The sequence below is a fragment of the Balaenoptera acutorostrata genome, chromosome 15, assembly GCF_949987535.1.
Source record: "Balaenoptera acutorostrata chromosome 15, mBalAcu1.1, whole genome shotgun sequence".
NCBI lineage: Eukaryota > Metazoa > Chordata > Mammalia > Artiodactyla > Balaenopteridae > Balaenoptera > Balaenoptera acutorostrata.
This window is the reverse complement of record NC_080078.1, coordinates 55,344,585-55,369,235: the sequence shown is the minus strand read 5'-3', so window position 1 is coordinate 55,369,235 and position 24,651 is coordinate 55,344,585. Positions and strand designations below refer to the sequence as shown.

The 24,651-nt window shown below is 37.1% G+C and overlaps 1 pseudogene; it reads left to right on the top strand.

The window, feature by feature from the left end:
- LOC130704929 (tigger transposable element-derived protein 1-like) overlaps positions 1-24,021 on the top strand; it is a 32,062-nt pseudogene extending 8,041 nt beyond the window's left edge.
- Positions 24,022-24,651: the final 630 nt, after the last annotated feature.

Here is a 24,651-nt window from a genome sequence, read left to right as displayed (position 1 = left end):
TGCCTGCTTCTTGTCACCCTCACGGGTTCTCACCTTGTTTTTTCTACCACTAGAAGCAAATCAGCGGCCTTCTGTGACCTTCTGTTCAATGGTCCCTTCTTTGTCATCTTTCCTATTTCCCACCTCATCCCATTGCACCTTCTCAATTCCACATTATAGGTTTGTGAGGCTTATAGCAGGTACTGATATTTATTTTACGGAGGGCTTTCCTAGCATGACCTATCCCAACAGCAATCTAGGAAAGGGGAGAGAGATCTGGTGTGGATTCCCACCTTTATGCACACAGCCACTTCTACTGCCAGTTCAGTACTACTCCTGGAGATATGAAATAATTATACCTACTACCGTTTATGGAGAATTTATGTGCCACACTTTGTGCTGTGAACTTGAAATGCCATATCTGTTTTAATCCTCTTAGCTGTCAAAGTGATACATGATTTTCTACTCATTTTTCAGATGAAAAACTTGAGGCCTAGAATGGTTAAGGATTCTCACCCACAGTTACTAAGCAGGGAGCAGAGATTTGAAGTTTTTTCTTTAGATGAACAAACAGCATGTTATACTTGTCATCTGGGGTGCTTAGGCCTTGGTTATCTAATTATTACTTATATTATCGAGCAGGATATTGTATGTTTTGATTATATGAGCATGTCAAAGTTCTAGTGACACATTCACATTCTCTGAGTGTGTGCTGAGCCAAGTCCATGTTCACCAGTGGGCTTTACCAAGGAAGTGGCTCTGGGTATTTTATTTAGTGCAGCAGATTTTCATTGTTTACTTTCATTGTTACTGTGGTCTTTTAAGCATCTTTCAGCCATTTTTTGCTGTTTTCATCTGAAGTGCAAATAATAGACCTAGAAAGACTCTTATGGGGACTTTTGTTTGACAGCTGAGAAATATGAGGCTCAGCTAGATGAAGCAGTACACTAGGATTGGCAGCTCATGAACAGCAGCATCAGAACCAGAGCCCAGTTATCTTAATTCCTAGATGAAAATATTTTTTGACTATTCCTTTTTGATGCTATTCAATCAAAATGTCCAAACTCCAGGTTGTTGATTTTTATTTTATTTTGTAATAAAGTGATATTTTCTAGATTTCTTCCCATCAGTAATCTCTTTGCTGGGATTCCAAAGACACACAATTTTATTCTAGAGTTCAGGGATTCCAGACAGAAGAAGTAAGAAGCAAGGCAAATCCCCTTCCCAGAAAGCAATGATAAAATAGGGCAAAATTGTGAAAACAACTATTTAGAACACTTGAAATAAATCTACCAAAGATATAAAAACAAATTTAGAACTTTGGGGTAGAACAGTGAAAATTGATGGCATTTCAGCCTGGGAATGCTTCCATTTCAGTTAGTACAGAAGTTCTGTTGTGGCATGGTAAGATAAGAAGACCAGCAGCTTCACTCCTGGAAGGAATGACTTGATTTGGAACAGAGTGCAAAAAAAATCACATCCCTAAGTGTTATTGAAAATAGTGTGATCTCGGTGGCAAACAAAGAAGGCCAATAATTCGACTAGCCTGAAGCTGTGATCTTGCTTGGGGGAAATTTTTTACAGGGAGAGCCAGGGAATAATATAGGCTTGATGGACCTTGATAAGCTCCAAGATATTTCTGGTCATCTGGAAAGCTGTCTGCATGGTTTGGCTATACATGTACTCAGGAGAGGTTGGAAAGGTCCCTAGCTATATATTTTGGCTGATTGTGAGGTTTTGAACACACAGACAGTAAGTCAGGACAGTTTTGTAAACCACCTGAACTTTAAATACATTTCCCAGTCTACACATAGCTCTATTGTCAAGTGGTAGAATGGCTCAAGGTGTTTGAGTACAACCTCTGACCAATCATTGGCTGACCATTAAGCCACGCTTACACAAGAGCAAATCAAAGGAAGCCAAACTCAACAAATTAAAGCAAGAATGAAGAAAAATCTGAGCAAAGACATTAGTGGTCAAATGCTATGGGGGAGGCAGACTCCACAGAATTAGTTCAAGCAAATTACTAAACAAATAAAGAAACAAACAAAACAGCAGCAACAATAATAGCTCCCAGGAAAGAAAAATAGGAAACCTTGAGTTGTTGTATCATGTTACATAAAATGTCCAGTTTTCAACAAAGTGTTCAGTTTTTGACAAAAAAAAAAAAAAAAATTGTAAGGCATACAAAGAAATAGGAAACTATGACCCATGCTCAGGAAAAAAAGTGAATACCTATTATCTCTGAGGAGTCCAGTTGTTGGGCTAAACAAAGACTTAAAAACAGCTATTATATATACATTCAAGCAACTAAAAGTAACTTTCAAGGAATTAAAGAACACTATGATAACAATGATTAATCAAATTGAGACTCAATAAAGTCTTGATTAATAAAATCTCAATAAATACAAAATAATTAAGTGGAGATTCTTCATTTGAAAAGTAAAATAACTGAAGTGAAGAATCACCGTAGGGGCTCTATAACAGATTTGAGATTGTAGGAGAAAGAGTCAGCAAATTTGAAGATGAATGAGTAGAAATTATTTAAGCTGGAGAAGAAAGAAAAAAAATCAAGAAAAATGAGGATAACCTCAGAGACCTATGGGATGCTATCAATCATACTAGTATATGTATATTGGAAGTCTCAGAAAAAGAGGAGAGAGAAAAGGTCAGAAAAAATTTTTTGAAGAAATAATTACCATTTTCCAAATTTTATTAAAAACTAGTCCACAGATCCAACAAACTCAATGAGTTCCAAGGAAGATAAACACAAAGAGAGTCACACCTGGAGGCGTCATAGTCAAATGTTGGTTATAATCCAATGACAAAGAAAATCTTGAAAAGAATAAGAGAAAAATGACTCATCACATACAGGGGAACAACACTATGATTAACAGCAGACTTCTCATTGAAAACAAAGTAAACAAGAAGACAATGGGATGATGTTTTCAAAATGCTGAAAGAGTATGACTGTTAACTAATTCTAAATCCATTACAATTATACTTCAAAACTGACATTCCAAAATTAAAGACATTACCAGATAAATAAAGAATGAATGAATTTGTTGCTATCAGACTTATCTTACAACAAATACTAAAGGAATTACTTCAGGCTGAAAGAAAATTATACTAGATATATTATACTAGATGGTAGCTAGAACCCATGTGAAGAAATAAATAACACTGCAAAATTAAATATACAGGAAAATACATGAAATTGTATAAATATAATTTCTTCTCTTTTCTCCTCTTAACTGGTTGAAAATATATAATATTGCATAAAACAATACTCATAAAACTGCATTACTAATCTTATAACATAAAGATATAATATATATGAAAATAATAGCAAAAAGGAGGAGGAAGAAATGGAGCTATATTGGACTAAGTGTATATATTTTATAAAACGTAAGTTAGTATTAATTTGAAATAGGTTGAAATAAGCTAAGATCTGTAGTGCAAGTCTTAAACCAACCACTTAAAAAACCCCAAACTATTTAAGAAAAAAAATAACAAAGGAATTAAAATGATGCACTAGAAATATCTATTTACCACAAAAGAAAGTAGTAATGCAGGAACAGAGGAACAAAAGAGACATGAAACAGAAAATAAAAAGTAAAATGGAAGATATATATCAAACCATATCAATAACTACATTAGGGGCTTCCCTGGTAGCGCAGTGGTTGAGAATCTGCCTGCCAATGCAGGGGACACGGGTTTGAGCCCTGGTCTGGGAAGATCCCACATGCCATGGAGCAACTAGGCCTGTGAGCCACAACTACTGAGCCTGCGCGTCTGGAGCCTATGCTCCGCAACAAGAGAGGCCGCAATAGTGAGAGGCCCGCACACTGCGATGAAGAGTGGCCCCTGCTTGCCGCAACTAGAGAAAAGTCCTTGCACAGAAACAAAGACCCAACACAGCCAAAAATAAATAAACAAATAAATAAAAAATAAAAATAAAAATAACTACATTAAATGTGAATGGATTAAAAACTAATCAAATACAAAGATTATTAGACTGGATAAAACTTCAAGCTCCAACTGTCTATAAAAGAAACACTTTTGATCCAAATAGGTTAAAATTATGACAATGATATTTTATGCAAACAATAACCTTAAGAGAGTTTGAATGGCTCTATTAATATCAGAAAAAAATAGACTTTAAAAATGTTGCTAGAGACAAAATTTCACTTTTTATAATGTAAAAGGGCCAATTAATTAGGAAGATGTAATGCATATCAACCAACTTCAACTAACAATCTGTAGAATACTCCACCCAACAACAGAGCACATGGAATATTTTCCAAGAAAGACCATATGTTATGCCATAAAACAAGACTCACTAAATTTATAAGAATTGAAATCATACAAATTATTTTCTATGACCATAACATAATTAAATTAGAAATCAACAACAGAAACAAATCTAGAAAACCCCCAATTTGGAAATTAACACATTTCCAAATAATATATGGGTCAAGAAAGAAATCACATGGAAATTAGAAAATACTTTAAATAGAATGAAAACCAAAACTTTGTGGGATGCGACCACAGAAGTGCTTAGAGGGAAATTTAAAACTATATTAGAAGTGAAGAAAGATCTCAGATCAATAACTGAGGCTTCTACCTTAAGAAACTATGAAAAGAAGAGCAAACTAAACACAAGGCAAGCAGAATAATGGAAGCAATAAAGACTGAAGTAGAAATCAGTAAAACATAAAACAGAAGAGCAATAGAGAATATTAATGAAGCCAAAGGTTGAAAAATCAACAAAATTAACAATTATTTAGCTAGGCTGACTGAGAGAAAAAGAGACAAGACGCACTACTTATCGAAATCAGGAATGAAAGAGAAGATATTAGTACTAACCCTGAAGAAATAAAAAAGGCTTATAAGGGGAAATATTAGGAAGAATTTTACATAACACATTGGACAACTTAGATGAAATGAAAAATCCTAGAAAGACAGAAATTACCAAAACTGACTCAAGAAGCAATAGAAAATCAGACTAGCACTCTGACAAGTAGAGAAATTGAATTGGTTATTAAAACTCTCCTATGTAGAAAAGTCCAGGCTCACGTGTCTTCTATGGTGAATGCTATCAAATGTTTAAAGAGCCAACATTACCAACTCTTCACAAACTCTTCAAGAAAATAGGGGAAGGAACGCTTTTCACCTCATTCTATGAGGCCATTATTACCCTGATAATAAAGCCAGACAAGGCATTACAAGAAATCTATAGACCAATATCCCTTGAGAATACAGATGAAAAGTTCTAAAATATTAGAAAACCAAATCCAGCAACATATATAAAGGATTATACACCATGACCAACTGGCATTTTTTCTAAGAAAGCAAAGTTGGTTTAATACCTGGAAATAGATTAATGTACCACACCATCTAAATGTAAAAAGCTATAAAAATTCCAGAAGAAAACATTCAAGAAAATCTTTTTGATGTTAGGATAGGCAAAGAGTTCTTAGATATGTCACCAAAATCAAGATCCATAAAGAAAAAATTTCATAAATCTCAATGAAAGGCTTTTACACTTCAAAGACACAGTTAAGAAAATGAAAAGACAAATCACAACTGGATAAAAATATTTGCAAACTATATATCTGATAAAGGATTTGCATCCATAACATTGAAAGCATTCTTACAGTTCAATACTAGGAACAACAAGCAAATTTAAAATTGAACAAATTATTGGATTAGGTATTTTACCAAGAAGATATACAAATAGCTGATAACACATGAAAAGATGTTCACCATCATTAGTCATTTAACAAATTCAAATCAAAGCCACAATAAGAGAGTCCTGGAAAGTCTATAATAAAAAAAAAAAAAAATCAGAGTATAGCAAATATTGTTAAGGATGTAGAAAAACTGGAACCCTCATACATTGCTGATGAAAATGTAAATTGGTACAGCCACTTTGGAAAACATTTTGACAGTTTCTTAAAAAGTTAAACATAAGTTTGTCATACAACCCAGTAATTCTATTCCTAAGTATTTACTCAAAAGAAATTAAAACTTGTGTTCTCCCAAAGACTTTTATGTGAATGTTTATAGTAGCTTTATGCATAATAGCCCCAAGTGGAAACCACCCAAGTGCCATCAACTATTGAATGGATAACAAAATGCAGTATATTCATACAATGGAATACTTTTCAGCAATAAAACTACTGATACATGCTACAGCATGGATCAATTTAAAAAATATTGTACTAAATGAAAGAAGCCAGAGCCAAAAGACAATATTTATAGTATGATTCCCTTTATATGAAATGCCCAGTAAAGGAAAATCGATAGTGACAGAAAGCAGTTCATTGGTTGTCTGGGGTACACACTGACTGCAAATGGACCTGAAGGATCTTTTCGGGGTGATGGAATTATGCTGACACTGGATTGTGGTGATGGTAGCACAACTCTATAAATTTACTGAAATTCATTGAATTACTTAAAATGGGCAGTTTATGGTATGTAAGTTATACTTCAATAAAACTGTTAAAAAAGATATTCTACGTAAAACCAATCAACCATCAAGCAAGCAAACCAGATACAAAAAATAGATATTATACCTCCAATTTTTTAATACCAACTTGGCCTTGAGCCTCTTGGTCAATTTTGAAATAGTGTCCCAGAAACAAGGCTAATTTTGCTGCTTAAAAGTAACACAAGTGCCCTTTGAATATATTAGGTGCATCATATACTGTGTATTCCTAAACAGTTGTAAACTTCTTTAGGTACTTTCTTCTATTTATTTGCTATCACCTTCCTATGGCCCCCTCAGTAATCCACAAACGGAACTCAGTCAAAGTTGACTGGTGCCCTCTCAGTTGGAGCAGAACTTCACGTAATCTTTTCTCAACCTAAATTTTTACGGGAGGAGAGGGAGGGCACAGAGCCACGTAGCCGATCAGGACTGAGCTTCACATATGGGTCGGCAGAGACAATTCTGGTCTGTAACTACAATTGTCACACATTCTTACTTCAGAAGGGGTTTTCAGAGGTCACCTGGCTGTGCTCACTGCTTCCCAGCTGGTGACCACCTGTCTTAGTGACTTTAACACTCTGGATTCAAAGTTGTAGAAATATGTGCTCTTAATTCTCTGGCTCAAGGCAGATTTCAAAGATTTAAAGGGCTCTGGGGTCTTTGGGTAAGGATTTCTCTCTGTAAATATAAAGGATTCTTATCATTACCAAAACATTCTGAAAACAATACTGTTCCTGGCTTTTGACCCAATTTCATATCTGTACACAAAATAACTATGCACTGAAGCCTTGCTATCTTATGTTTTCAAGGTTCCAGAAAGCACGAAAGTGGTAAATAAAGGGGATATTACAAATGGAATTTCTCTACAGCCTCACAATTAGGCTTCTGAGAACACTGTAAGTGAAAATGCTAAGTAAAAGAAGCCTATCAAATCTGCACTGTCTCCACTTTTCTCCTCCCTGTTTCCTCACAGTCCTCTGGCTTAGAGACCCCAGGGAACTGGCAGGTGCAGATTTCCATGGAAACCAACCCTAAAAGAATGAAAACCCAAAGAGAGATTGTGTGAAGTACCCTGGCTCCTGTGTAATTTCCTTGCCAACGGTTTTTGAGGTCAACTTGGCTTATTTCATGAAATTAGAGGCCCTGCTGTCAGGATTTCCCCAGGCAAGGAGGGTTTGCTCAGCTCCATTGGTTAGAGGTCCACAGATTATGGCTATTTCTCTGCTTCTAGAGGAACGGCCCTTACTACTTGGCCTGATTTTCAAACACCTTTGATTCTGGTCTCATTCTAGTTAATCAGAACCATGTTTTTTTCACATTTAGAATGCATGTGCTTATTTACTTTAAAATAATTGTTAAGAAATAAAGAGGAATAGTTTTTAAAAACCACATGACAAGATTTATATATATGCATATATATACGTATATATGCACATATGTATGTATATGAATGGTTAAAAAACTTCTAACAGTATAGAAAGTCAAAATGGAAAAAGGAAAATCTTTAAGAGCTCCTCTCCCCAGAGGCGAAATGGGTACAAGTCTGAGGAGTGAGACTAGTTCCTCCATCCCTGGCCAGAGCAATACCATCATTAATGTCTCCAGGGTGGAGAAATGGGCTTCAATTTTGGAAAATCTCTGGGCTTGAAATCAGTTTGGGAACACTTCTGCACCTTGCTTTGTAATTTAATAAAAATATAGCATAGAAGACTTTCTTCGTCAGCTCACAGACCCAACTCATGTAGTAGATCAGTGGTTCTCAAACTTGAGAGCGTATTGGAATCACCTGGAGGCTTGGCACACCCAATGCACCACCCCCCAGAGTTCCTGATTTAGGAGGTCTGGGCTGGGGTCCACGAATTTGCATTTCTAACTAGCTCTCAGGTACTGCTGATGTTGCTAATTGGTGTACCATCGATAGAGTGCTCTGGACACACCACTGTATGAACTTCCCATATGATTTTCAACCAACCCCATAGCATTGAATATTGTGAAGTTCTTTCTATTATCTCACAGTAATCCCCACAGCAACCTTATAATGCAATAATATGAACAACCACTATTCTTAAGTACTCACTATGGGCCAAACACTGTAAAATTAATTTATCCTCACAGCAATCCTTTCCTCTTTCATTTTGCAGATGAGAAAACTGAGTTTCAGGGAAATTAAGTAATGTGGTTAAGTTCATGCAACTAAAAAGTGGTGGAGGCTGGAAATGTAAAGGCAGATTTGTCTGATTCCAGAGTCTGTGTTCTTTTCAGAGTCCCTGCCCACAAGGAATGTCCAGACCAGAGGGAGAATTAAGGATGAGACTCAAAGGACTAAGAATAATAGAAAGTGATAGGTGCTATAAGAAAGGCAGAGGAGAGGTGTTCATTTAATCAAAGAAAGGGTCTGGGTGTGCAACTTATGCAGTCACGCAGGGCCCTGTGCTCAGAAGGGCTTGCACTTGGTTTAATGCTCTACTGACACCATCTTGAAGTTCTTAATATTTTTTTTCTTTAATTTTTAAATGTTTTATTTATTTTTTATTGAAGTATAGTTGACTTGCAATGTATTAGTTTCAGATTACAGCAAAGTGATTCAGTTATACATATATATATAGTTTTCCAGATTCTTTTCCATTATAGGTTATTACAAGATATTGAATATAGTTCCCTGTGCCATAGGTCTTTGTTGTTCATCTGTTTGAAGTTCTTAATAATATTTTTAACATGGGCCTCATATTTTTATTTTGCACTGGGTCCCACAAATGATACAGCCACTCCTGGAAAGGTTAATTTACTCTTCAAAAGCTTCTGCAATTCCTTAATAACCACTAAACTGCTGTGTCTACACAGTTCACTCTTCACTGTTCACTCACAGTTTACTGAAACTTCAGGGGCATTTTATAAATGATTTGTGCACCTTTTTAACCTATACTGCTTTGTTTTTAATCTCCAAGTGGACACACTCCTGGGATACTTCTTAACCTTGAGTACATTTGGGGAGGCATTCATTTATCAAGAATAAACGTCATTAGGAAGATAAAGCTAAGGGAAAATAATGCCTTACACAGCTTTCCAAAATTGGCCAAAAATTTTTTCTTTTTTTTTTTTTTTTTGGTGGGAGGTAGGAATTATTTGTTATTCCCCATCTCCTGCCCCGCATTAGTTTATTAATACATGGTTATCTTAACTATAGTTTGTAGCCTCAGACGTGTATCCTTCCTATGTAAAGCAGAGATTCTGAAATTTTGCTACATTAGCTAATTTTCATATTAGTTTTCCAGGGAGAAAGAATTATTTACACTCTTATCCTCTGAAGGTGGGAAAATTCCATTGTGAACACAGTGCACATCAACTGTGCCCCAGGGGAGTGCTACCTTGTGTATTTCATATTTTACGCCATAACAATGTTATCTGATTTTATAATTAACATTAAACTTTTATAGGAAAAAGTACCTTGTTATACTAGTTGTTAACCTTTCGATGTATTTAAAGCTCATTTCATAAGGAGCCATATGCTTCTTCATCACCACCCTAAACGGGCTCTCTTGCTAAGTGTTATGGGATTTGGTAATGAAAGATAGATACACAGTGCATTTCCCCAACACCAGTTGCAGAATTAAGGGAGCAGTGGGAACCTTAACTCTTGAATTTCCTGACTTCTGTGGGTTTCATTTGCAATCTCAACATTCCATTGATATTTCCTTTCTCACACCCATTCTTTTTTATTCTTTCTTCCTCAACATCCTCACCTCCTCTCCAACCCAGTTAAGACCTATTTAAACATTCATACTCATTTTCCTTCCATACTTGAGTCGTCTGTTTAGTTTATAATGCATTAGTGTCATCTCTCATGGAGCTTAATTATTTCTTCCATGTTTCCAAACTATTATCAGTGACACACTCAACCTAGGACAAGACATGTAATAAGAAAGCACTGGTAAACCTATAGGTATTTGTATAATTCTCCAAAAATGTAAGTAGATAACAGCTTACATAGAATTAGGTTCTCAAGTTTGTATTTAAAGTAAAAATAGAGAATGGTAAAAATGGCCATTGAAAATCTCTTACATCATTCCTCAAGAATATGTGTATGTGTGTGTTTAATACACAATAATCTTTACTACAGCTAAACTTAAAGGACGACTAAGACCAAAAGAAGAGGTTAAAGAAGAATCTTCACACAGACAATCTTGCAGCCAAACCATCTGTGTTTTAACACATCACTAGTGGTGAAAGTGGAATGGTGGATGAGGCTAATGTGCTCTTCTTATCTGCTGGTTTACTTCTTTCTATTTTAATATTAAGCATCTTCTATGTTAATTGATTGCTTGCTCATGAGGATTCAGAGAAATAAATCGGAGTCTCATCTTACAGAGAGTGAGGTTTTAAAGTCAGCACCTGAGTTAAATTTGCATAAGGTATAAACTTATACTTCTGGCACTAACTTGCATTTTTGTAACATCCATACTTGGAGAGGTGATAGATTCTCACTGCATTATCACCCAGCTTCTAGGAGAATGTGGTGATTCAATTAGGTGTTGGTGCATCCTGAAGGAGTACTTCTCAAACTTCACTGAGTCTATGAATCCCCTGGGGGATCCTGTAGATTTAGTAGGTTTGAGGTGGGGGGCCTGAGATTCTGTATTTCCAAGTTCCCAAGTCATGCTGCTGCCGTTGGTCTGCAGATATACATTGAGAAGCCAGAGTGTAATGCAATCAGTATTGGGAACCAAAAAAGGAGTGGTCATGACATGGAATTTCCCCTCTGCCTTTTTGTGCTAATAGCTGAAAATACCTTTATTCAAGTTTCTTCACGAAAATAAAGTGTCAGGGGGTGGTGGGAAACTTCATGTTAATAAGTTTCTTCAATAAATAGGTTTAAGCTAGTTGGAACAGATGCACAAAATACTTTTATGGTGAAAATACTTATGTTGCTCTTTATAATGTATACATGTATATTTTCTGGTTTGACATTAAAAAAAACCCACAGTGCTGAAACTATTCATATCAAGGTTTGAGATCTGAGTTGCAGATCTAGAATACTAAACAAACACAGGTGAAAGCATCTCTAGTGAGGAAATCACCTCCTGCCTGGGCATTTTTTATGACTGATGGCTGGTGCCTTGACTTTAAAAGAGGTCCCCCAACCTGAAATTATATAACTTTATTTAACATAGCCTGTTCAGTATTTAATTGCTCTTTTGATTAAAAACCAATTCTTTGGGACTTCCCTGCTGGCGCAGTGGTTGGGAATCCGCCTGCCAATGCAGGGGACACAGGTTTGATCCCTGGTCTGGGAAGATCTCACATGCTGTGGAGCAGCTAAGCCCATGCGCCACAACTACTGAGCCTGCGCTCTAGAGCCTGAGAGCCAAAACTACTGAGCCCACATGCCTAGAGCCCATGCTCTGCAAAAAGAGAGGCCACTGCAATGAGAAGCCCACGTACCACAACGAAGAGTAGCCCCTGCTCGCCGCAACTAGAGAAAGCCCACACACAGCAACGAAGACCCAATGCAGCCAAAACATAAATAAATAAATGAATAAATTTTTTTTAAAAAGCCAACCAAAATATTTTTAAAAAAACAACAATTCTTTTTGTCTACTCTGCAATTTAAAAGATTTTTTCCCTAGATTCAACTGAGTTTGATAATATATAAATCCACTATCCATTGAAAGAAGTCACAGTAGGATATGATTTATTTCCCATAAGCCATGTCATTTCCTTTCAATATATCAAGGCATTTTTGGATTAAAGATGGATTTTTTTTAATGATGCAAACTCTGTATCAAAAATATTATGGCCTATAATCCTAAGCACTGTCATTTTCCTATAGAATCGGGGATTTTCTTGGACCTCATCTAATAATTAGAGCTTCATCCTCCTCCTTTATTCGGTAAAACAATGACTAATACTTTGTAATAACAATGTCCTTTGACTGGACTGTCCAAAAGCACAGCATCAAACTTTGATAATTCAAAGATTTACATTTTAAAATATTTACACTCATTTTTTAAAATTCTAGATTAAATTTTCCACCTACTGAGATAACATAGAATAGTACAAATGGTAGGGAAGTTTAAAATTTCAATTAACCAATGTCATAAAAATAAACAGTTCTATCTTTCATGGACAAAATAGACTCAGAAATTCCGGATGTTTCTCTAGAAGGAGATGCTTTTGAATATTTGGCTCCTCTAGTCTTCTCTTACCAGAAGGATTGGAGACGAGGTCGTTGGTGAGGGTGGGGTGAGAACTAAGGGTGTTGGGAGTGGTGACAGTTCAGGGTGAGACCGCTGACCAGGGTGCTGAGAGGGTAAATTTTTTTTAAAGTGCAACTGCCTGCCCATTCTACTGAACAATGGAGATGAACAAAGTTTTGCACTGACCCCAGTAACAGGGGCAGTTGCTTTTATAGATGAAGCAGCAGTAATTTAGAGGAGAATTGGAATTTATTGTAATCAATGTATAACTTTTCTGTAGGGACTATGAGTTGATATTTTATATTTGTCCAGCTAAATTAAAAAGATGCCTTTTTTCATGCTTTTTCATAATCATGTATTACCTCTCATGGGACTATATGGAAGCTCAGTGAAATATTTCCTTTGGTTCAATTCCTTTGCTATATATACTTAAAGAATCTCCATTGCCAACCATGATATTTTTAAGATGCATCATTTGGAAATTGTAGTTTTCATATACTTTTATTTTAAAATCTGTAGGGACTCAAATCATAGGGAATTAAACTAGATAAGAGTTTTTTTTTTTTTTTTTTTATCTTTCATATAACATGCAATTTGGAAGGAAGCAGTGCAGGGGTGAAGTGGAAATTCCATAGCCCTACCAAGGTCGTAAGCGTATTCTTTCTTTCTGTTTTGTCATTTTTTAGAATTGAAACATGGCTGCTGCATCACCAGCAATGGAATTGACTCTCTAGGCAGGAAGAAGGAAGAGGAAAAAGACTCCTACCAGTTCAGCCGCCTTTGGGTAACTCTCCCAGATGTCCTACACAACGGCGGCAACAGCAACTTCCTCTTCCATCTCATTATCCACACTGATCTTTTAGGGAAGCTGGGAAATGCAGTTTGTAGCTGCCTCCAAGAATAGTAAAAAGTAGTAAGAAGGAAGGATGTAACTGGTAGACTCTTGCCACAATGTTTGGCATTTTGGTGAAACATGATGCTATTTCATGATGACACGAGATGTATATTCTCAGAAAAGGCCATTCAAGATGGTGTTATCCATGGGCTGGAAAATGTCCATGTCTAGGTTTTCCCTCACATGACCAGAGAAGCTGGACAAACTCCTTACAGCTATTTTAAAAAAGAAAGAAAAAGAAGAAAGAAAGTAACTACTACAATGTGGCAGAGTGAAAGGTGAACAAACACTTAGGTGTCTCAGTTGCTATGGTAGATGGGATTGTTCACTCCTTCAGTGCCCCCTTGTGCCCAATATACTGTAACAGGAAAATAAAATTAAACACTGTAGAAAGAGACTAGTTGAAAAGCTTCCTTCAATACAGTTACAGTGTAGCAATATGTGGTTTTGGCTATTAGAAAATCAAAAAGAAAATATATATATGTTCATGACATTGGAACAAAAAGTCACAATCTTCAGACTTATTTTATTTTGATAAGAGGTTTTCTTGTCAAAATAATATGTTTTAATTACATTTAGTTTAAATTTATGCCCAGTCTTATTATTTTTTTTAATAACTGTTAAATCACCTTCAACTTACCAAACTATGAACTTGGGTTATAATTTACAAGCAAATTTGATCATTTGGAATTTGAGAGGGTTTTGTGGAAATAAAATACTTATTTAGTTTGTGTGGATATCAAACTAATCTTTATTAAAGAGAGTATAGATCAGAGTCCCTCTGATGGACTTACAGGAATTGAGTAAATTTTTTTTTTTGCACTGAACCAAACCATGAAAAACTATGAACATCATTTTATTACTGTTTATCTTATAATTTACCTTATAGTTTATCTTATAAATAAAGATACTTTTTTTTGAGACAAAATGGACCCAAGTCAGACAATTACATCAAGATGGTAACTTTTCATTCTTGATGTGCTGCTACCAGGCATTTACACTTGGCTGCAGAGAAAAACAACAGACCTCTGGCATGGTCTGCCAGAGATAAAGCATCAGCATAAATTCTGAACAATCTTTGACCTCTACCTTTATGAAAACTCAGTTTAAGCTAGATGCAAAAGTGTTTTGTTTGTTTGTTTTTAATTTTCTTGAACTGTTGGAAAAACATTGGAACACATAGTGCAAATTTTACTAGCCACACTGTCATCAAATAATTGATAAAAGAAGTTGGCAAAATTAAAGCTCCCCATGCCTTTGTTATGGGTGGGCACCCATTGAGCATTAAGTTGGTCTTGCTGATCTAGTTTCTCTAGTTGCCCCCAGGTAGATTCTAATAGAAGCAACATTTAGAGCTGTAATCACCAGTAGACAACGACTAATACAATTCCCTCTTTGCACAGAAGAAGCTGAAGTTACAGAGAAACAAATCCTCTCAAAGATTCATGGGCCGAAGTAGGAGCTAGAACCAAGGTCTTATCCATAATTCATGTTAACTCCAAACTGCTGCCACCATTTACAGAGACTTACAAGGGTAGCAGCTTCCTACCCATATGTGTGTGACTACTCTGAGGTAGGGCTGAGACAAGATCTTAGAATTTCTGACTCTTTTCTAGTCTCTTTCTTGTCTACTGCTCTGTCACTCTATCTCCCTTCTCTAACATGAAGACTTGACCTATTCCAAATCTCCTTTGGAAGAAAACAGGTCAACACATAAGAATGCCACTGGGCTAACATTGTCAACAGGGAAATTAAAATTTGTCTTCTGCTTGAAATAAACTGTTGTCAGTTTAAAGTACAGTAGAAAAGTAATTCACCATAGGCGAGGAGGAAGGAGAACCTTTGGAATTTATTTTTAATAAAAGATCCTGCAAGTAGAAGAAAACCCCTGAAACTCTGGTTTTATTGACACCCATTAACACGTGAACTTGAAGCAAGAGTATGAAAGCTCTTAAAATCTGCCCTTTCAAGAACTTTGAACAGTTATGTAGGGAGTTACAAGTACATAAGATGAAAATGAACACCTTTCCTCGGTAAGTGGATTTCAGGAGCGCTGAGAAACCATAAAGAGAAAGTTGAGGGTAATAGGACCTCACCTAGTAATTTTCTAGGGTGAGAAGATGGGGCTAAATGGCCCAGGACTAAAAGGAAAGAGAGAAAGAAGGGCAACTCATTGTTAAATTATGTAGAAAAAATTCTGCCCTGAAATTCTCCTTTTGGGTAAGAAGTTTTACCTTCTCTGACAATCTGATCAGATTGAACAGTTCGATAAAATGTTTAAATGACTGATTTTTGTGTTTCTGGTCAATGAAAACTTAAATACAAATACAAGTGAAATATCTTTGCTTATTCTATATCAGTATAAATAGGTGGAGAGTGGAAAATCAGTGTCTCACTTTACATTCAATCCAATCTTGCTTTCAGCTGGATTGTAGAGGAGATTCTTGGCATTTCTGCATGTGACTCTATTCAGTTACCCAGTTATGGGCCTTTACTCTACCTTAAATCCATCCATAAGTGGCCATTATATCCTGGTCCCAAAGATAGTGAATGGGTGGGGGAGAACAGAACCCTTAACAGCTACTTCTTCGGTTCACCATGTATTTGCTCCTCCAAGTGTGATCTGCAAGCCGCTCACATCAACATCATCTGGGAGCTTGTTTGAAATGTAAATTTCGAGCCCTCACCCCAAACAGAACCAACATTTAAAAAAGATACTTGGGTGCAGTGTACGCACATTAACATTTGAGAAGCTTATAATACTTCTTCAGATGGAAATGTTTATTATGAAGCTGATAAAGCTTAAAATATACCTCACATGACTTAAGTGCCTACTCTGGGAAATATTTGGAAATATCCAGGAAATAAAATGAATAAGATTATCTGCGTATATTTCTATTCTCTGCTTGATGTTTCTTTTTCTTCTATTTTATGCCAACAACTATTCTACTGAATCAGCTTGGCTTTTGATTGGTTAATTGACTTATTCATTGCATAAATCTATATTAAACACTCTGTGTACCAAACATAATAAAAAGATAATGAAGACATGTCCTTCTCCTTGAGAAATTCAGACTCTGACTAGGGTAGCAAAATTAGTGTTTCAAGTAGCCCTAACTCAGATGTTCTTAACTTCAAGTGGGTCACCGTCCCCATTGATAGCATGATGGAAGTTAAGAAAAATTCCTCAGGGAAATGTCCACAATTTTGGATGTTAAAGTAACCAGATTAGGATGGAGATGGAGTTGCTCATGCTAAAGCTTGGGTCAGCAAACCAAAACTTCCCTACATTTCTATACCCTACTCCCCAGAAAAGAAAGTCCCAGGTCAACCAGTCAGCACTTGCCTGCTTAGCACAAGTCTCCTGACCTGGTTCCAACACTTCCCTTTACTCCGTATGAGAAAAGTAGCCCTGTTTTGGCCAGCTAGCAAATGCCCAGTATAACTTCCTTTATCCTGCTCACTTTCTATAAAAATCTCTTACCTTGTACAGCTCTTTGGAGCGCCTTACTATCTCTAGATTGGATGCTGCCCGACTCATGAATTGTTGGAAAAAAGCTTACTAGATCACTAAATATTCTATGAAAATTTTTCTTTTAACGTGGGGAATTCATGGTACCCCTGGAGCCCAGCTGCAGATCTCCTCAGATAGTTTTCTTAACCTGGTTCTCTTTGGCTGCAGTGTCTGGGATTCATGAATCTTAGAGACATCCCAAAACTCCAAAATCATATATAAAATTCTTCATCTATGTGCATTTTTCTGGGAAGAGAGACCATAATATTAATTTGCATACCAAAGAAAGCCATTTCCCAGAAAGGAGATAATAATTTTGAAGGTTTATAGATACTTTTACTACTTAGCAAATTCTTCACATGTGTTCTTCTTAGCATCTCAAAAGAATGGGTAAACTGGAGATTCAGAGATGAGGTCTGAAGAAAATGTGAGGGATTTAGCTTAGCTTCACACTCCATCATGATTCCTTGCTTTTTGAGCCCGTAAAATCTTGAGGGGCCTTCTCATCCAAACACCACATCCTCCATGTTCATGAGTGTTCCTGGAGTGTTTCTGGCTCCCAAATCTTTTTTTTGTTTTGTTTTGTTTTTTTTGTTTTTTCATAAACTTAATTTTTTAGAGTAGTTTTAGATTTACAGAAAATTTTCAAATGATAGTACAGAGAATTCCCATTAACCCCAGTCTCAGTTTGCCTTATTATTAACATTGCACATTAATATGGTACATTTGTTACAATTAATGAACCGGTATTGATAAATTCTTATTAACTAAAGTCCACACTTATTCAGATTTTCTTACTTTTTCCCTAATGTCCTTCTTTTGTTCTAGGATCTCATCCAGCACACCACATTACATTCAGTCATCCTGTCTCCTCAGGCCCCTCTTGGCTGAGACAGTTTCTCAGACTGTCCTTGGTTTTTTTTTTTTTTTTTTCACTTTCTAATCATACCATTTAATACAGGAAAGTGACTGTCTTCTTAATGACAATCTCTGGCTGGCTCCCAAATCTTAGTCCCTGCTGGGCAGCACCAATCACCCCAATATCCCAGGAGGCCAATTGTTTCCTTAAACAAGTTTCCCCGGTTTCCTGCAGTGGGCAGGCAGACCTTCATGACCATGAAGAAAAGGAGAGAGGGAAAGAAGGAAGTTAGCTCAGAAGGAAGGGGTGAAGGAAGGACATGCAATGCCATGATAGTCTCTTGCTTGGAGAATACCAAGGCAATAATATTAAAAAAAAAATGTTTGCTTAAAATGCAGCTGAGACATGGGCAAGCTTTCTCTTTGGGCAGGGTGAATTAAAAATGATTTGAAGTTGAATTTAATAAAGCTCTTTAAAAAAAGAGCCTCAGCTTGCCTGAAGTTACCCAGTTAGGAGAGCTCCAGCTCTATTTCATAGTCTTGGTGTTTAAAAATATAGCTCCTTGTATTCTCTTTTTCTTGAATGATCTTGGATGTTGTCACAAATACGAACAGCTATAATACATTTTCTTTGTAAGATTTTGTGCTTTAAAATATTTATTTTCCTTTTGTCTATAAGGATAAGATACATAAGGTAGGCAATGGGCTAAAATATGTTCATTTTTTTCTTTAATGATAAAATTTTGAACTGTAATCTTAATCATATATACAGACCTAGATTTGACAACCAAGAACATTCTAGATTAGGAAGAGTAGGCATGTTACTTCTTTGGAACTGAATTTCTTTTTAGACCATTAAAATTTTGGAAAAACTATCTTTTGAGTAAAATATTTCATGGATTGTTTTAGAATGTAGGCAGTGGTTCTTCTTATTTTTTAAAGCTGGAATTCATGTATGAATTATAGTGCCTAGAACAGTCTCATTATTTCATTTCCATTTGCCTAATAGTAACAATTTACTCTAATTGAATCTTTTAATTGAGAAATACCAGAGTACTTTATAAGCATTAATTAATGCTCCCAACTCTACAGTGCGGGAAGTTAAGTGTTAGCCTTGTTTTATAAATGGAGAACTTAAAGAATAGAGTTAAGTGACTTGCCCAGGGCCACCCAGGAAGCCAAGAGGTGGAAGGCTCAGAGTTTTTGGCTCTGGGCCAATGCTCATCCCCTTGGTTCTCAAGTTGGAGACAGGCCTGTGTTTTGGTTTATGTGGTACAAGAGAGCAAGGATAAAGCATGGAAATCCTCGAATCTTCACTCCTTTGTTTCATAGATGAGGAAACTAAGTCACAGAGCAGTAGTGAGACTTCACTACCCAAGATGCATTTGTCCATTCATTCATTCACTCATCATTTATTCATTAACAAGGATTCATGGAGCACCTCTCACATGATAAGCATGCTTGAATTCTGGAAACACACTGAACAAGACAAAGTCCCGGTTCTTGAGGAGCTTATATGACAGTGGGAAGAAGAAAGTCAATAAGCAAGTAGATAAATTTTATACTGTATCAGGTTGTAATAAGCATAAAAATGCCACACAAGGGAGAGGAAATGTGTGTGTGTTGGAGGGAAGCTGTTGCTGTTTTATATATGGCATGCAATGAAGTTCTCATTGATATTAAGATATTTGAGCAGAGATATGGATTGTGGGAGCAAGACATGCAGGTAGCTGGAGGAACAGCTTTCCAAGCAGAGGGAACAGCATATGCAAAAGCCCTGAGGTAGAAGAGTGCTTGGCTTATTTAAGGAACAGTGAAGAGGCAAATTTACCCAAGAGAAGCCAGCAAAGGGAAAAGTCTTAGGCAATGAGGTTAGAATGCAAAAGGGGCAGCATTTCAGAGGACCTGGTCAGACACTGTAAAGATTTACCCTGGCTGACATATGAAGCCAGGAAACGATTTGGCCAGAAGGATGAGGCACTCTGACTTACATTTGAGAAGGATCACTCTGGCTGTTATGTGGAGAAGAGTCAGGAGTATGTGACGGAAGTGTGCAAATAAGGAGGTCAGCTAAGTGGTCAAGGGTTATGCTAAAATTGAATATTGACCAAGACAAATGGCAGGGAATAGGAAAAGCTACCACAAACTAAACAGCTATGGCACTAAATCTCAACTTCAGGGCACAAGCCTTTCTCCTTGTCATGATGGGTATTTAATAAGCTTTAGAAGGTTTAAAATATTCCTCTGGGTGAGTAACAGCAACTGTATCTAAACTTTCTTCAATGTGTGCTTTTTAAGATATAGATGACAGAAGATGACTGGAGGGGAAGATGCACCTCAGGTATGGAAGTACGGTTCGCTCAGATGAGACACATTCTAAGACACTGACTCTGTAGATCAAAAGAGAAGTGAAGGAAGGGAGCTAATGATGGGCTGAACATTGCTGCTGGAGGCTGGAGGGTGGTACTGGAGTTAAACTTGTGGATACAAGGTCAGTGAACCTGGGTTCAAATTCCAGCTCTGTCTTGCAAGCTGGATGACTTTGGGCAAATTTACCTCCCAGAGCCTCAGTTTCCTCATCTGTGAAATGGGGTTAATAATACTGGCTCTTTCATTAGGTCAGATCATTTACAATCTCAGATCATTGAGGTGAAACCCTTTCTACTATTTTTCAGTAGTAGTCAGACTCATTAAAAATTCATTTTCATAATTCTTAAGTTTATTAAAGAAAGCTTTTCCATGGAAATGCTTATAAAACAAGTTATTTTTATAATTCAGCCTTCATTTGTTACCGCTTAAGATCTTCAAGAAAGTTTAGCAAGAAAATTATAGGCCTCAGTCTTTCTGCTGATTCTTTGTCATCAGGTATTTTGTCATCAAAATACCGCACTTTGTCATCAGTGTACTCTATGTTATAGAGTCTAAGATTTTTAATGTGTGAGCCATCTCACTTAACAGGAAAGTTCTTTGTGAATAAATTTATCAATTAGGAATGCTTTCCTCTGTGTGTATCAGAAAGACACAACCAGCAGGGTCTTAGTGATAAGGATATGTAATTATTTTACATGCCAGGGAGTCTAGAGATTTGTAGACCAGGAATGGTGTAGTGGTTCAAAGATCAGAGTCCTGGGCAATTTGTATCTTCCTATTTTATGATTTTTGGGTGTTGGGTTTTCCTTATTTTGCTGCTTATGTCATAGTCACAAGATGGTTGCTTATCTCATAGCTCTGGACTTACATCCTCATGGTAATCACATTCAGAAAAGTAGTGGAGAAAATGATGCTGTCTTCACCAAGGGAAAGGAAGCCCCCAGTAGACATCCCCTCACTTCTCATTATTCAGTTTAGGACCACATGACATTTCTAGACCCTTTTGCTTCATCATTGAAAGAAATGGTTACCATGCCTGCTACAGGGCAGCCATGTATCATCCCTGTAGATGAGAAGAGCCCACGTTCCCTGAGAGCAAGATCTCTTTGTTTGCTCTTAAACATAAAATCAGGATTCTTTTAGCAGGTAAGAAGTACACTTGTGTTCGTGTGTGGGGCTGGGGCAGGGATGACAGTTGGGCAGGGGAGTATCTGAATGAGTACTTCAGATAGGGTAGTGTTGGCTGGCTTTTCTAGAAATGACATTTAAGCTGTGATCTGAATCCTTCCAACCTGGTATGTTGGAGGAACAGGAACATATCCATGGTGTCTGGGTGTGATGGTCATTGAGGTTGACATGTAGGCAGGGCCAGGTTAAGAGTTTAAATCTCACTCTAAATAAAATGGGAAGCCATTGGAGGGTTTGGAGTACATGAATAACAAGATCTGATTTATGTTTTCAAAAAGATAGTTCTAGCTTCTGAGTGGTTAATGAATGGAGATGGCAGGAAGAGAAGCAGGGAGATGGATTAAGAAGCTATTCCAGGTGACTAGGTAGTCGAGGGTAGAGGCGTGGGCTAGGATGATATGGTAGCCAGTCTCCACATTTGCCCCCAATGATTCTCTCCTCTTCGTACAGGTATATCTCATTTTACTGCAGTCACTTTATTGCCCTTTGCAGAGATTGCGTTTTTACAGACTCGAAGTTTGTGGCAACTCTGTGTCAAGCAAGTCTATCGGCACCATTTTTCCAACAGCTTTTGCTCATTTTGTGTCTCTGTGTTACATTTTGGTAATTCTTGCAATATTTCAAACTTTTCATTATTATTACATTTGTTATGGTGATCTGTGATCAGTGGTCTTTGATATTACTATTGTCATTGTTTTGGGGTAACATGAACTGCACCCGTATAAGACAGCAAACTAATTGAGTGTGTTTTGACTGCTCCACCAGCCAACTGTTCCCCAAATCTATCCCTCTCCTTGGGCCTCTCTATTCCCTGAGACACAACAGTATTGAGATTAGGTCAATTAATAACTTTACAATGGCCTCTAGTGTTCAAGTGAAAGGAACAGTAGTACATTTCTCACTTTAAATCAAAATCTAGCAATGATTAAGCTTAGTGAGGAAGGCATGAAAGCCAGGATAGGCCAAAAGCTAGGCCTCTTGTCCCAAACAGTTAGCCAAGTTGTGAAAGCAAAAGAAAAGTTCTTGAAGGAAAGTAGCAGTGCTACTCCAGTGAACACACAAATGATAAGAAAGCAAAACAGCCTTATTGCTGATATGGAAAAAGTTTTAGAGGTCTGGATAGAAGATCAAATCAGCCACAACATTCCCTTAAACCAAAGCCTAATCCAGAGCAAGGCTCTAAATCTCTTCAATTCTATGAAGGCTCAGAGAGGTGAAGAAGCTGCAGAAGAAAAGTCCAAAGCTAACAGTGTTTGGTTCATTAGGTTTAAGGAAAGAAGCCATCTCCATAACATAAAAGTGCAAGGTGAAGCAGCAAGGGCTGATGTTAAAGCTGCAGCAAGTTATCCAGAACATCTAGCTGAGATAATTAATAAAGACAAAAGAGCCTTCTATTGGAAGAAGATGCCATGTAGGACTCATAGTTAGAGAGGAGAAGTCAATGCCTGGCTTCAAAGCTTCAAAGGACGGGGTGACTCTCTTGTTTGGAGCTAATGCAGCTGGTGACTTTAAGTTGAAGTCAACACTCATTTAACATTCCGAAAACCCTAAGCCCTTTAAGGCTAAATTGACTCCGCCTGTGCTCTACAAGTGGAACAACAAAGCCTGGATGACAGCACATCTGTTTACAACATGGTTTACTGAATACTTCAAGCCCACAGTTGAGACCTATTGCTCAGAAAAAAAGATTTCTTTCAAAATAGTACTTCTCATTGGCAATGAACCTGGTCACCTAAGAGCTCTGATGAAGCTGTACAATGAGATTCGTGTTGTTTTCATGTCTGCTAACACAATATCCATTCCACAGCCAGTGGATCAAGGAGTTATTTCAACTTTCAAATCTTATTATTTAAGAAATATATTTTGTAAGGCTATAGCTGCCATAGATAGTGGTTTCTCTGATGGACCTGGGCAAAGTCAATTGAAAAACCTTCTGGAAAGGATTCACCATTCTAGATACCATGAAGAACATTTGTGATTCATGGGAAGAGGTCAAAATATCAACATTAACAGGAGTTTGGAAGAAGTTGATTCCAACTCTCATGGATGACTTTGTGGGCTTCAAGACTTCAGTGAAAGAAGTCACTGCAGATGTGGTAGAAATGGCAAGAGAACTAGAATTAGAAGTGGAGCCTGAAGATGTGACTGAATTCCTGCAATATCATGATAAAGCTTGGACATATAAGGAGTTGCTTCTTATGGATGAACAAAGAAAATGATTTCTTGAGATGGAATCTACTCCTGGTGAAGATGCTGTGAAGATTGTTGAAATGACAACAAAGGATTTAGAATATGATATAATGTAGTTGATAAAGCAGCAACAGGGTTTGAGAGGACTGACTCCAATTTTGAAAGAAGTTCTACTGTGGGTAAATGGCTATCAAACAGCATTGCTTGCTACAGAGAAATCATTGGTGAAAGGAAAAGTCAATCCATGTGGCAAACTTCATTGTCTTATTTTAAGAAATTGCCTCAGCTACCCCAGCCTTCAGCAACCACCCCCCCATCAGTTAGCAGTCAACATTGAGACAAGACCTTCCACCAATAAAAAATTACAACTCACTGAAGGCTCAGAAGATGGTTAGCATTTTTCAGCAGTAGAGTATTTTTAAATTAAGGTATTTGTATGTTTTTTTTAGACCTAATGCTATTGCACACTTAATAGACTACAGGATAGTGTAAACATAACTTTTACATGCACTGGGAAACCAAAAATTTTGTGTGACTTGCCTTATTGTGATATTTGCTTTATTGCAGTGGTCTGGAATGGAACCCACAAAATCTTCCAGGTATGCCTGTACTTACATCCTTTTGTGGTCACCTCCTACATTTTACCAGGATTAGTCAATGTGACCAACAGAATACAGCATAAGTGATATTCTGTTGCTTCTGAGATTAGGTTATAAAAGACTATGGCTTCCATCTTTGTCTCTCTTCCTTGGATCTCTCTCTGAGAGAAATAAGCTCCCATGTGTTTCTAAGGATAAACCCATGTAGCCAGGGACTGAAACCTCCAGCCAGTAGCCAGCAAAGACCTGAGGCAGGACAACAACTACCTGAGTGATCTCAGACACGGATCCTTCCCCAGCTGACAGTTTGCAACCTCATGAGGAACCTGAAGCCAGAACGACCCAGCAAAGCCCTTCCCAGATTTCTG